Raw genomic sequence first — 14,120 nt, forward strand, 5'->3', positions numbered from 1 at the left:
GGGTCTTTTAAAGGTGGGGTATGGAATGGACATGTCCTCGGTTTTTATATACAAGCACACAGCTTCATTGTCGCCGTATCTCAAGAATTTATCTGGTCTGAAGATAATTTCGGCGGGAAAATAATCCAGGCGGATTCTTGGGTATGAGAAATCTTTTATGTCTTTAGATAGTATGTGCACAATCCACTGTTTAAGTGATAAACATGGGCCGTTTCATTTGCTTCTCTATTAATAGATTCCATTTTGGGTGGGGGGGGGGGGGGTGTAGGGGAGAGAGAATATTATTATTCTTCATGATTTGCCACCAGAATTTGGGTTTGACTTCTTAGGCTCAGCACATATAGGTTTATATGGCTCTCTCTTGTCAATTTCAAATAGGATTCCATGCATGAATGCTGCTTACATATATATTGTCAATAAAATTATCTCTCTAAAAGTATTTGGGTTTTTGACGTTGGTGAAGGAAATAACACCAACGAAAAGATTCATACATGGTTTTCAGAGCAGTTTGTATTGTACTATTTTATTCCCAGGTAAAATGATCGAACAAGAGAGGGGATCGAGGGAAAAGGGAGACACTGATGAAATTGGCACTGATGCAAGTTCTTGATTAAGACAACTCCCCCATTTTTATTTAATCTAAGGTCTCTTATTCTCATTCCACGCATTGGCAACAGAATTTTCACCCCGTTTTACTTGGAGTTGGAATTTGGAAAGTAAAAAGCATGCTAATTATAGAGTGATAGAATAGACTCTATTTTTTTTTCAAAATGGTCGGATCATTTTCATTGCACGAGTGAAGCTTTAAGAAGGCGGCACAATTTTTCTATTGGTACGTAATTATGAATGATCGTTGTCTCGTGGGTTCGAAATGAAATTTCAGTTTGGTATTATGAGTCAAATTCCTACTACTTGTGAAAAAAAAACTAAGAATTTATGCCTATTGGCCACTTATTTTGCGAACAGTGTTTTTTATTATGAAAACAGCTAGGATAGAAGATTACAAAGTTGGGTATGAAGGATTTCCCTGATCAATAACAAGAAAGGAGGAAAAAACTAAAAAGTGATATTCATAATTCGTGGATGACATTTTAGCATGGAAAAACAAGTTTTAAATATATTGAGAAAGAGTCTATATGTTTGGGACGTGCTTATGTTATATATGTTTTATACAGAGTAATTTTTTTTTAAAAAAAATAACATATATATGATAACTGCTAATTATTAATATATTTTGGGGTTAAATTATATAGGAATTTGTAATTTTTCTCTCTTAATTCTTTTCTTAACAAATAATTGTTAAATTAATTTCATTTAAGTTTTTGTGTAGAAAATATTAAAAGTAATGAATTTATGATGTTTAGTGAGTAAAATAAAACCTACAAAAATAGAATAATTAAGAAAAGCAGACTAATTAAGGAAAGCATGTTAATTAAGAAAAGCAAACTAACTCAGAAAAACAAAGGCAGCTTAGCGCAAGAAGTCCACTTAGTTAAGTTAATCTGCACCTATAGAAGAAGAAGAGAGAAGAAAGAAAAAACACACAAAATTTCAAAGAGAATACAATTCCTTATAGAAGACAAAGGCTAGAAGAAGGAGAAGTAATAATTAGAAGTCATTCTTTTATTTCATCCCCTTTTCTTATCTTATTCCCCTTCACTAAATATTACCCTCTTGCAATTGTAAAGTCTCTTATGACTATGAGAGACTAAACTCCCTTTATTGAAAACTTGACAACCAATTACTCTTAATGTAATTTTTCTTCCTATCTATTTATAAATATTACATTTGCATTATCTTTTCTTGTGTTTAATATTATTACTTGTGGGTTGATCATCCATTTGCATGATAAGTTTTAGGGGTAGCGTTGTGATACATTATTTTCTAATAGAACTGGAAAATGGTATTTAAATAAAGTCATCACTAGGAATAAGTTGATATTTGTTTAGCATGTTATGTATCTTTATCATTAATGCAATTTAATTACTATTTTAGATCTGCAAAGGAATTTAGGAGAGAAAATAGATAAATTAAGCTCTTCCATGCTGGGGGACCAAAGTTAGAGTATACTACTAGATGCAATTGTAAATTGAAATAATTATATTTAGAGAAAAATCATTAACATTACATCAAAAAGTAGTTCTCGTAGGCTAAGTTTTTAACATTCTCATCTTCTCATTTACTTCTACAATATTATTGGGTTCTCTAATTTTTTCTGTCTTTAATTAATCAATCTAAATTCCTGTTTAATTTCTTCTCTTATTTGATTTAATTTTCTATCAATTTAAATTACTATTTTTCTCATAACCTTTTCAAATCAATTTTCTTTAACCTCTTTTACTAATCAAATATTCATCTACCTAAGTACAAACAAAGTTCATGTAAATACGATCCTTAAACTTTCATTTTAACATTATTACTTGAGACGAATTGGTATACTTACCAATCCATCAAGAGTATCTTTCACTGAAGATAATTTTGTTCAAATCAACTAATACCATAATGAACAATAAAGTTTTTTATGGGTATTTAGCTCAATTGTATATTTAGGACTTAAACTCAAAATCTCTAATTAAACTAAAATAATTCTACATCAGTTGATTTACATGTTTGATTGTCATAATTTTCAAAAAAAAAATGGCGTCACATTATTTGTTATATGTTTGAGACATGCATATATAAGGAAACATGTGTGAAATTCATAAGTGTTTATTAGAGTTGACAAAATTAATCAGGTCGGATCGAGATGGACTCTAAAAATATTGACCCAAATACGATTAAGCCTATTTGGATCGATTCGATGGGTCCGTCAGACCAAATTAGACTTAAGAAATATAGACTCGAATTCAACTGGATTTATTTTGGTTCGATATTTTTTAATTTTGTTTTTATTTTGAATACTTATAAATCTAGACAAAAAAAATTAAAATGGGCCAATATGGACTGACCCAATAGGCCATCCAGCTAATTGGACTTCAAAAAATGAGACTCATAAAATATGGGTTGATCTGATCCAATTCATTTTTCACGTTTGACCTGATAGACTGGGTCAGTCAACCCTTTTTTATCCGTAAGTGTTATATATGTAGTGGTGTACAGGTAGAGTTAGATGATCATAGATGAGAAGATTACTATGATAAAAAAAAGGGTTAAAATATAATTTTTGTTTCCATATTTTTTTTTAAATCCATGATTTTATTTTCTTTATTTTTTAATTGAGATATTTTATCTTTCATTTTTTAAAAATTCTTAAATTTAAGAAATGAAAACCTAAAATCTCAAACTTTGTAAGACTGAGAGATGAATGTGTCAATTAAAAATGACTAAAATCTGGATTTAAGAAAATAGGGATTGAAAATTACATTGCTGCCTTAAAAAAAGATGGTACTTCCACCAAAAAATTAAAAAGACGAGTAGAGTAATATCATTATTTTGTCAATAAACAAATCAAGTTAAAGGCATACATGTGTGCTTTCAATGCATAATAAAATAAAGTCCCAAATTAATTTTAACTTTTTAATCTCTTGTTTTATAAAAAAAAAAAGTTCATTTCAGTCTTTAAAATAAACAATCTCAATGACTAATGAATAAGTATACTAGAAAGCCCATACAATTTATATCTTTCCTCTTTATATAGGTAATCATCCTCGTTGGATTTAAATCCTGCAAAGTCATTTGAAGAAAAAAGTAGTTTTAAATTATTTTGGAGAAAGAAGATAAAAAAAAAACGACCCCCCGATTCATATATTTTAAAAGTTTAATTTTATGCATAAAAGTACAAAAGTTAATAATTTTATCATATACATAATAGTTTATATATGATTGGGTAAAACTATAAAAAAAAAAATCTTTAGATCAATACATTTTAATTAAATTCACATTTAAATAGGTTCTGATCTTCCTATACTTATATACTAATATTTTTATTTCTCTTTCATTTTTTGTTAATCTTTTCTTTCTTGTTATATTACATTATCTAACACATCTTTTAAATCTCTTTTCTATTTGTTATCTTTGATTAATTGTGGTTGTGGGTATATATATCAACCGTTTTTTTTTTCTATTTTAATGTTAGCCCCGTATGAATCCATCATGCCGACCTGGAGCTTAGTAAGGAATGCCTCTTTCCGTCACATCTCCAACTGTTTCAGTTGGAAAATAGTTTCAAAAAAATCGAGATATATAGTGATAAACCAAAGCAAAGATAAAGGGGCGAAGGAGGAAGGAAAAGTAAGTGTTTTTTTTTAATCTCTTATCCATCATCATCCATCTTCAAGCTTTTTGCAATAGAAAATGGTAAAAGCCTCGTCACTCTAGTTTAAATCAAAAGAAGTCGGCAAAAGCCTCGTCACTCTAGTTTAAATCTAGATGTGCCAAATGTGCGCATAAAAATGAAGTTACGTTCCGTCAACCCTAACCAACGAGTTAATTATGGCTCACTTAAGTGTAGACAAAATTGGACGATTGCCGACCCCTTTTTCTCTAATTCTTTTTTGAGATAAAGCAGCTCATTGATGATGTCCTTTCAGTGGTTATGATCATTGATCAAGATCTAGTTATAATTAATTCGGCCATCACTGAATATGTTTAAACTCAAGAATTAATCCGTATCATATCCATGGAAGGGATAAGAATTCAGCCTTATATATAGGCTAAATGAAAGACAAATGATGAGGATAAATATTAATCCATGTTACAAATTAATGATGTCACGTAGATATCTCTTGGAAAAGAGCAAACTACGATCACAATTGATCTATAATCTAATTAGTGTTTTGAACTTTTGATGATGCCATTATTTTAGGATGAGTCTCAAGTTATAAAAGAAATTCCATATTGCAAAACCTCTTTTTTCTAGATAGTAATATCTTCGGATTCTAACTACATTGATGCGAGTCATTCAGGAGATTATGCCCTTATTTTCTAATTTGTCCCCGTTTTCGATATTTTTTTTCTTCCATTTTTTGTGTGCCTCAAGTCATTTTTCTCGCTTATGTCCAACTACAGTAGTTACGCCCTCTACGTACTATTCAGATGTTAGTACATGCATTTACCCTAATCAATAGACTCGCAATTGATATCAGTGAGATAAAATTAAAATAAAAAACCCGTACACAATTCACAGCGGAAGACGAGAGAGACTAGAGAGAATAAGAAATTAATGAGATTGCATCACATGTACACACTCACGCACACTACTTGAAGTTATTTCATTCACTGATCAAATCTGATACAAAATGCTCGTACATGGTACTTCCTTTTATAGGCTTTTAGACAATAATATTAAAACAACAAGACTTAGTTAGTCAATAGCTAAGTTAAGACAAAGTTTAATTCCTAAGAAAACAATTAAGAACGGTGGCAATCAAATACTTCCAGTGGGGCTCTGCTATATTTTACAACCGCTCGTAAAGATTTAACTGTGAATAGTAATTTTCGGTCCAATCAAATTCATTTACCCATTTCAACTTGATTTAATTTCTGACAGCAATTGATGGCAATAATTTAACTAATTATAACCAACAGTTTTTTTTCCCGACTAGAGAACTAAGGAGTCATCTTATAACATTGGTTAAAAAACGAGAAGAAAGTATTTAGGGTAGAGATCTTAAGAAAGTATCGTGATAAGAAAATTCTCACCTTTCGCATTTTTCGCTATGCTAGATAAAAGAGCGTATCGGGGTTCTTTCCTTGTTTTATTGTTAGTATGGTTCTTCCTCGATATTTCAATTTGTTAAAGCACTTGAAAAGGAGTTAATTAAGATAAATAAACCAGAAAATCAACGAAAAGAGTATGAAGACAAAAAGGAGGTTATGCATCAAATGATGACTAGATGTTACGTTAAAAAAAGAAAAAAGAAAACGCTGGAGTATATAAGAATAAATATATATAATACGTACTATTCCTAAACCACGATTATTCATAAAAAAACATATTAGAAAAATAAAATTGAAACTTGTGGCTAAGTATTTTTGTACCCGTGATGTAAGTGATCGATCGTGACTAGATACATGGTACCACTTCCCAAGTTCCCTTAGAGCAGCTAGCGTCCATTCTTGTAACAAACTAATAACAACTGAAAACAAAGAAGAGAGTAACAATGAGTAATTAATGAAAAGGAGAAAAAAAATGTGAGAAATGGTGTAATAAAGAGAAAGAATAAAAAGAATAAGAGAAAAATGAAGTAGAACTAGGATAAAATAAATAAATATTAAATGTTATTTTAACAATAAAGAAAATAAGTAAATGTCATTTGCCTTTGTTTGTCGAAAGAAAGAAATTGTTACGAATACCATGTATAATTTTTCTTCTCAAGCGCGAAGAAAACAGACACCGGTTGGTGGTTGTGACATGCATGAATATTGTAGACCTGATACTGATACTATACACTCTACCTGGGCAAAAACAAAATAAATGTAAAATTATCAAACAAACAATGATTAATTCACACGTACACACATACCAGTCCCCCCCTTTCTTCACACTGTTCCTTGTGGTTGCCGTCTCAATTTTACCTACTTCCAAGAATCACTACCATAAGAAAAATTAAAATTAGTAGTTTTTGTCATTAAATTTAATCATTACTGCTTTGATTAATTTTTTGTAGTGACTCGGGGTATTCTTTTATAATAAATATTGTTATTATTATAACAATTTGTATAACAAACTGTACAACTAAAGGAGATAGTGAGAGAAAAGAGATAAAGAAAAAGGTTTGAGATGTAAACAAACAATGTAATAGAGAGAGACATACATAAAACAATATTATATAAACTTTATATGAGTTGTTGTACGAATTTCACATATCTTTTATTTAATTTCTAAATTATGTAGAATAAATATTTTTTATATAATTAATTTTTTTAGTAAATAGATATTTTTAATATGGAATTTATATTATAATAAGTAAAGTCTTTTGAATACATAAATGAATATATTTTATACTTTCATAATTCATTTAAATTATAATATAAAATTATTTTAAACTATTAACAATTTCTTTTAAAACAAACAATTGAAATTCAATTTAGACATAAAATATGATATATTGGTAAAAAAAATATGTTGAGATAATTGAGAGATATTTTTTAGGCTAGTTATGTAAGTAGGTGTGTGAAATACTCTTCTAACTGATAGAAACAAAAATATTGAGAATATTTAATTGACAGAACAAAGAAAGTGAGAGTCTCACTTTTCATGTGATTTCTAATTTATAGTATAAAAGTAGATAAAAAAATTATAACCTTCAAAATTTAATTTAAATATATTGCATGGCATTACTGAAAAATCATAATTGAACGAGATGAAATGTTACTAAAATGCTAGTAAAAATCTTGTCAAAAAATATATTAATGAAAAAATAATTCTACCACAAATTTGAGACAAAATAATAATTTTGTCACGAATATAAAAATCAAGTTCATTAAAAAAAAGTGTAAAATATCAATGAAGTATACTCAGTTTATTGAACAATATGCCAGAATATTGTAATAGTATATTCTAATCCTAGATGAAAAGAAAGTACAAATTAGGACTTTTTTTCGTAGTTTTAGTGATAAATTAGAGAGAAAATCAGTGTTGATCATTATTAGGATGAAACATATCCATCTCAAACGGTAACATTCACGACTATTTACGACAAATTTGGTGGAAAAATTACAATCGGTCACTATTATCACTAACAATGAGAGAACGTATCCCTTTTTATAGTGAGGGAAGAAAAATTCCTCTCTAGAAACGAGGAAATAAAAAATTGCAACAATTTTTTGTATATATGATTATAAAAATAAAATCTCATGATTCAATGATCAGGTTAATAAATTTTAACTTTTATAAAATGTTATTAAAACATCAATTTGTCAAATATGACACTTGTGTCAATTAATCTCATACATTCACACATATTGCAAGTATATATGGATGACATATTACAAGTATATATGGATGAGAGGAGAGAAAATATAAATAATATATTTTATTTAATTAAAGAAAAATAAGAAGAAGACAAAACAGTTAAGTTTTTTTTTTAAAATATTATCTCTTTAGTTGAAATTTCAAATAATTTATCTCTCTCCCAGAGATAACGTTTTAAAAGTGATGGATCTTTCCTTTTATATATGCATGCCTATATATGACTAAAAAAACAATAATTGGATGAAAAGGAGGATGAGATTCTTGTCCTGTTCATGATGCAAGTGCATGAATGTGGATATATACACACACACGAGATAGACGTACGTAGTGTATGTGTATGCCCAAACCAATTTGTTAAACGCACATGCAGCTCCTGGATTTGTTTAATGCACACTTGATTTTATGGCTGAGCTCCCTGTTTTGCTATGCAGAGCCTTTTCAGTGGGCATAATTTCATTTCTTAACTATTTTATTTTGTCTTAATCTTCTTGTTAATAAAAAAATAACTTTAATTAATTTCAAATTTGATAAATAAATAAATAAAATCTTACTAATAATTATTTCCATCACGATTCCATTTCTTAACTATAGAATTGGAATGGAACTGTATAACACATATTAGTAGCATGCATAACCGCTTAACAGGGCTAAGTTAGATTTGAAAGGCCGATACGACCCAATCACATCACAATCCAGCTAATAAAACCATTAAAAATTGGTTACTCGATTATATGACTAGCAAACCTCTGGTTCAGGGTTTCCTAAAATTTGTATCAAAACTTAATAATGTTATTATTTATATAAAATTATAAATAATTGGGGATGTGTACCCTAATTACTTTTCTTTTCACCATTTCTACATTTTCCCTTTATTTGTCAACATCCATATAGCTGTTTACTTGTGACGTACTCAACTTTCTTATATATGTTCCAAAGTAAGTTGTTTTTTTTAAAGACTGTGCCAAAGTTAAATTGATTTATCTTGGTTGACTAATTATATTAATATTTATTTTATGATTCAAATTTATACTTCAAGATATTGATATTGTTAGATGATGACAAGTTTATTATATATTTGTTATTTCTTTAGTATTTTAATATTAAAATATTTATTTTAATCATTACTCTGTTCACATTAATTATTTTTAATATTGTATTTCAGAATATTTCGACCACTACACTAATGAACGTAATGAAAGTGCATGTGATGTCTACTTAAAAGTATATTATTTTAAATTTGATTATAAATATTTTAGGATATGGTATAAGTTGAATAGTAAAAAACACAATATATAAAAAATATGATAACTTAAAGTAAAAAAAATTAATTAAAATAATTGATCTATAAATAAAAAATTACAAGTATTTAAAATTAATTAAAAACTAAAACTATAAATACCCCAAAGTATATTTTTATCAAGATAATAAAATTGAAATTTGCCCAAACTCTATTCTTATCATTTTACATTTTTCAACTACTTTAATAAATAATTTTATCAAATAATTATGATTCAATAAGTTAGTTTAACAGTTTTTTATTACTCGTTAGTTTTTTAACTTTTGATTAGCTTTTAAGTTAATTTTATCAAACATATAATCATAAAAAAATAAAATCTCTTTATGTATTATTTGATACGATTTAATATGTCTCATATTAATTAGTTACAACCTCAAATTAATATAGTTAAAGTTAAAAGTAGCAATCATTTACATAATTGATGCAAATACATATTTGATAATATAATGGAAAAGATCTCTTATTTAATTGCAATTTCATTTTTTCCAATTCTTTTATTTTATTTGAAAATTTCTCCCAATGCTATTCCTTTTGCAAAGGGCTTAAACCTTTGCTCCAAAAAAAAAAAAAAAAAAGAGGAAATGGCCATATTGAGAAGTGTATTTATTTCAATTTCTTTATGTGCTCATTGAAAAACGCGAAAAAAATGTTTAATGTAAAAGTTAAGTGCCAAATAAACAAGATTTGAAACAAGCGCAAAAGTTTTTTTTTTCTTTTTTTTTTGTCATATATCTAATGACTTTAATATTCATTGGTATATATTCTAACGAGTACATAAGTCAGTCAAAATTTATTTAAATACATAAAAATCCAAAAAACTTTTAAGGCATAAATATCTGTATGTTTCCTTAAATTTGAATTTAATTTCTTTTTATCCCTCAATTTTAAAACTGAATATTATTTTTATTCCCTTATTTTAGATATAATTCATTTTTAATCCTTATTAAGAGAACCGAAATGATTACCAAAAGTAAGTTCAAAGAAATATAATATTTTTAAATTAGGCGAACAAATATAATCATTCTTAAATTTGAATGACTAAAAAGAATTAAGCTCAAATTAAAAAAAATCCAAAAGATATCTACGCAAACTTTTAAACTATTCAGACTTATTTTAAATATCACCAATTGCCATATAATTTTTATTTTTTTTATTTTTGAGGTTATAATTGTTAGAATCCATTAATGGTAAGAATTAGTCATGATTTGAATTTAAATTGTAATTGATTTAAATTTATGTATATTTTTTTCTTTTTTATTTGTAATTCTTTTGATATTTTGTTTTCAATAATCATGAAAAGATGATAAAGGATATCATGTATTTATTCACTGTTTCATGTCAATGAAAACTATCCGATACCATTTTCTTAATATGGTATGGGAGTCAACTTCAATTACCTCTCTCCTTTAAGAATTAGAGATTAGCTTCTAAGTACGAAAATGAAGAATGAGTCAAATAAATCAGATTATGTTCCACATATGCAAGATTTGTCTTCAATCCTTACACCTGAGCGTCTTGATGATACAAATTATACTGAATGGGCCCTAACAGATTAGAGGTTGTAGATGTTGGGGTTACATCTTTGGAAAGATGAATGCACCCACTAATAAAAACCTCTGAAGAATATGACACATGGGAAGATGAGAACTGTATGGTTAAATCTTGGCTCTTAGATGCAATGTTCGAAGATGTTAGGTCACTTTTCATTTGTTTACCTACAGCCAAGAAGATTTAGGATTCTATCAAAGCAACTTAGTCAATCAAGATGCATCAAAGGCGTACCAACTTTATTGTGAGGTACTATCTATTAAATAAAATGAAGGTTCTATTGTTTCTTACTTTGTAAAATTGCATAAATTGTGGCAGGAAATTGATGAGATTGAGAATTGTACCATGGAATGCTCTAAAGATGTTGAGACGTATACCAACAAATTCAATGCTTAACGTGTATACATCTTTTTAGCTGGATTTGATTCACATTTGGATGGTGTACGAGGTTGAATCCTCGCAACCATACCACTCCCTAGTATACAAACAATGTATGCAAATGTTTGCATTGACGCAACTCGCCAAGAAGCCATGCTTAGTGGAACACAAAATGAAGGCGTTGCCATGGCTATGAAAAAGTCAGCCAACTCCAAGAAAGCAAATCGTAAATGCACACATTGTAATGGAACCAACCATACCGTGAATACTTGTTTTAAGCTACACGGTTATCCTGAATGGCACCCAAAAGGAAAAAAGGTGGAACCTCCCAAGGACTACTCCACCGCAGCTACTGTATTTGTTGCTAAGTCAGGTACATTTCAACCAATTTGTGGTTTTTCTGTTGTTACTAAGGGTAGTGATTGGGTAATTGATACATGTGCAACAAACCATATGACTTATGATAGAAATATGTTTACACTGTTTTCCTGTAACAGTTCTGCTTCAGTCATTATAAATGCTAATTGTGTTTCTTCCCTAGTTATGGGTAGTGATACAGTATCCATTTCTTCCTTGTTATCCATTTCTAATGTGCTTTTTGTTCCTTCTCTCAATTGCAATCTTCTCTCTATTAGCCAATTAACCAAGTCCCATAACTGTGTTTTCTTGTTCTTTCCCTCATATTGTACTCTACATAATATACATACAAAGGAGAATATTGGCAGTGGTAAAAAAAGTGAAGGATTATACTGTCTTAAAGGTAATTCTCAATATACCAAAGGAAAAGCACTGGCTCACTCTATAAGTGATGAAACACAAGCTAAGAATAAAATAGATATTTTACAATGGCATAAGCGATTGGGACATCCATCTTTTAGCTACCTGAAGAGATTATTTCCTTCATTGTTTAACTATTGCAATATCTTTGATTTTAAATGTGAAACTTGTGTAATGGCAAAAAGTCATTGCGTTACTTTTCCTATAAATAACAATAGAGTTGATGCTCCTTTCTCTATTATTCACTTTGATGTTTGGGGACCTACCCCTCTTCCCAAACATAATGGAATGCGATGGTTTATGACATTTGTGGATGATTGTACAAGAATGACTTAGTTATACCTTCTTAAATTCAAAAGTGATGTGTGTAATGTTTTTCACAAAATGATAAGCACACAATTTAATACTCCAATAAAGATAGTCAAGTCTAATAATGGAGGGGAATACTACAAAAATGAGTTGACAAATTTTATGAAATCTATTGGTATTCTTCATCAAACTTCATGTCCTAATTCCCCTCAGAAAAATGGAGTAGCCAAGAGAAAAAATAGACATCTTTTGGAGGTTACTAGATCCCTATTGATTGGCAGTAATATTCCTTCTTACTTATGAGGTGAAGCTTTAAGCTCTGTAGTTTATCTTATTAATAGAGTTCCCTTGAGTGTGTTAAATTTTAAGAGACCTCTTGATGTACTTTCTCATCACTTCACCCTTAATTTTGTCAATCATTTACCACCCCATATTTTTTGTTGTGTCATATATGTGCATTTGCATCCTTACCAGCGAACAAAATTAGAATCTAGAGCAATGAAATGTGTTTTTGTGGGATACTATTAACTTGTTGGCAAGTATACCAATTTGTCACAAGTAGTAAAGTTTAAATAGAAGTTCAAGTGTCGAGTCCACAGGAACTTTGTTTGTACTTGAGTTGATGTATACCCAATTTGCAAGCAAAAGATAAGGAATTGCAATAGAGATAAGAAGAAAGAAAAAATTTGAAATTAAAAAGGCAAGAGCAATAAAATAAACAAGATTTAATACAAAAGATAACTTCAGAATTTAAATATGTTAGGGCCTAGTATGCATAATTGCCCTTGATGCAATATTAATGTTTTTCTCTATTAAATGATTTTCTAATTTTCACCCACATCTACTAAAACACTTAACCATGATCCCTCATGATGAAGAGCCTAATTTATCTATTCTCTCTCTCAAATCCATTTGCAAAGGTTGAATAGTAAATTGCATTAAGCATGGAGATGTATACAAAGTCAAAACAAAGTCATTCTATCCGTAACAATGAATTGTTTAGATTCTCTTTCCTAATTTTTTAGAAATTACCATTTCCCAATGTATAATCCCTAAAAATAATGCATGGATGATCATACCATACAATAAAGATGAAGAGCATAAAAGAAGCAATAGAAATATAAATTACATTTAATAGATAATAAGAGCAGTTACATTACAAGGGTGTTAGCTGTCAGGCTCCCAACACAGGGGGTTTAGCCTTTCATATCCATGAGAGACTTTACACTTCAGGGGCTCATGTGGATGGAAGAAGGGATTGGATGACTAAAGGAAAGAAAGGGAGGAATGGCTAAAAATGGAGGATTTTCTCTAAGGGATAGGCTTTGATCTCTTCAATAGAGAGCTCTGAGACTCGGTGTGTCTTTCCCTTCTGCTTCCTACTCCTTTTATAGGCTTAAGGTAGCTTACTTTTTGCGTTGACTTCGCGCTTAGTGTGAGCTTTCGCGCTAAGCGTGCCTTTGGGCTTCTTTGTAGTCCTTCTTTGCGCTAAGTCTGAGGTCGCTCGCTAAGCGCGGGCGTGCGCTAAGCCTGGATTGCACGCTAAGCAAATTGTCCAATTGTTTTAACTTTTATTCGAGGTTTTTCTTCCAGTTTTTGCATCAATTTTCCTCTAAAGCACTTGAAATCTTCTTCTTTTGACTTCTGCTTATCAAAAATTACACAGATATTAATTTTTTCATTATTTCATTAAAAACAATAGTAAAGTGAAGAAATTACAATCATTATTAGCCAAAACTGACTATCAATTTAACTCAAATTTCGCAGTTATCAGATACAACACCACTCAAAAGAGATATAAGGCCTATCATCCATCTACAAGAAGATTTTTTGTATCAATGGATGTTACATTTCATGAGCATGAAATGTTTTTTTCCTTGAGAAAACACTTCATTC

The sequence above is a fragment of the Glycine max genome, chromosome 11 (genome assembly GCF_000004515.6).
Source record: "Glycine max cultivar Williams 82 chromosome 11, Glycine_max_v4.0, whole genome shotgun sequence".
NCBI classification, from domain to species: Eukaryota; Viridiplantae; Streptophyta; class Magnoliopsida; order Fabales; family Fabaceae; genus Glycine; species Glycine max.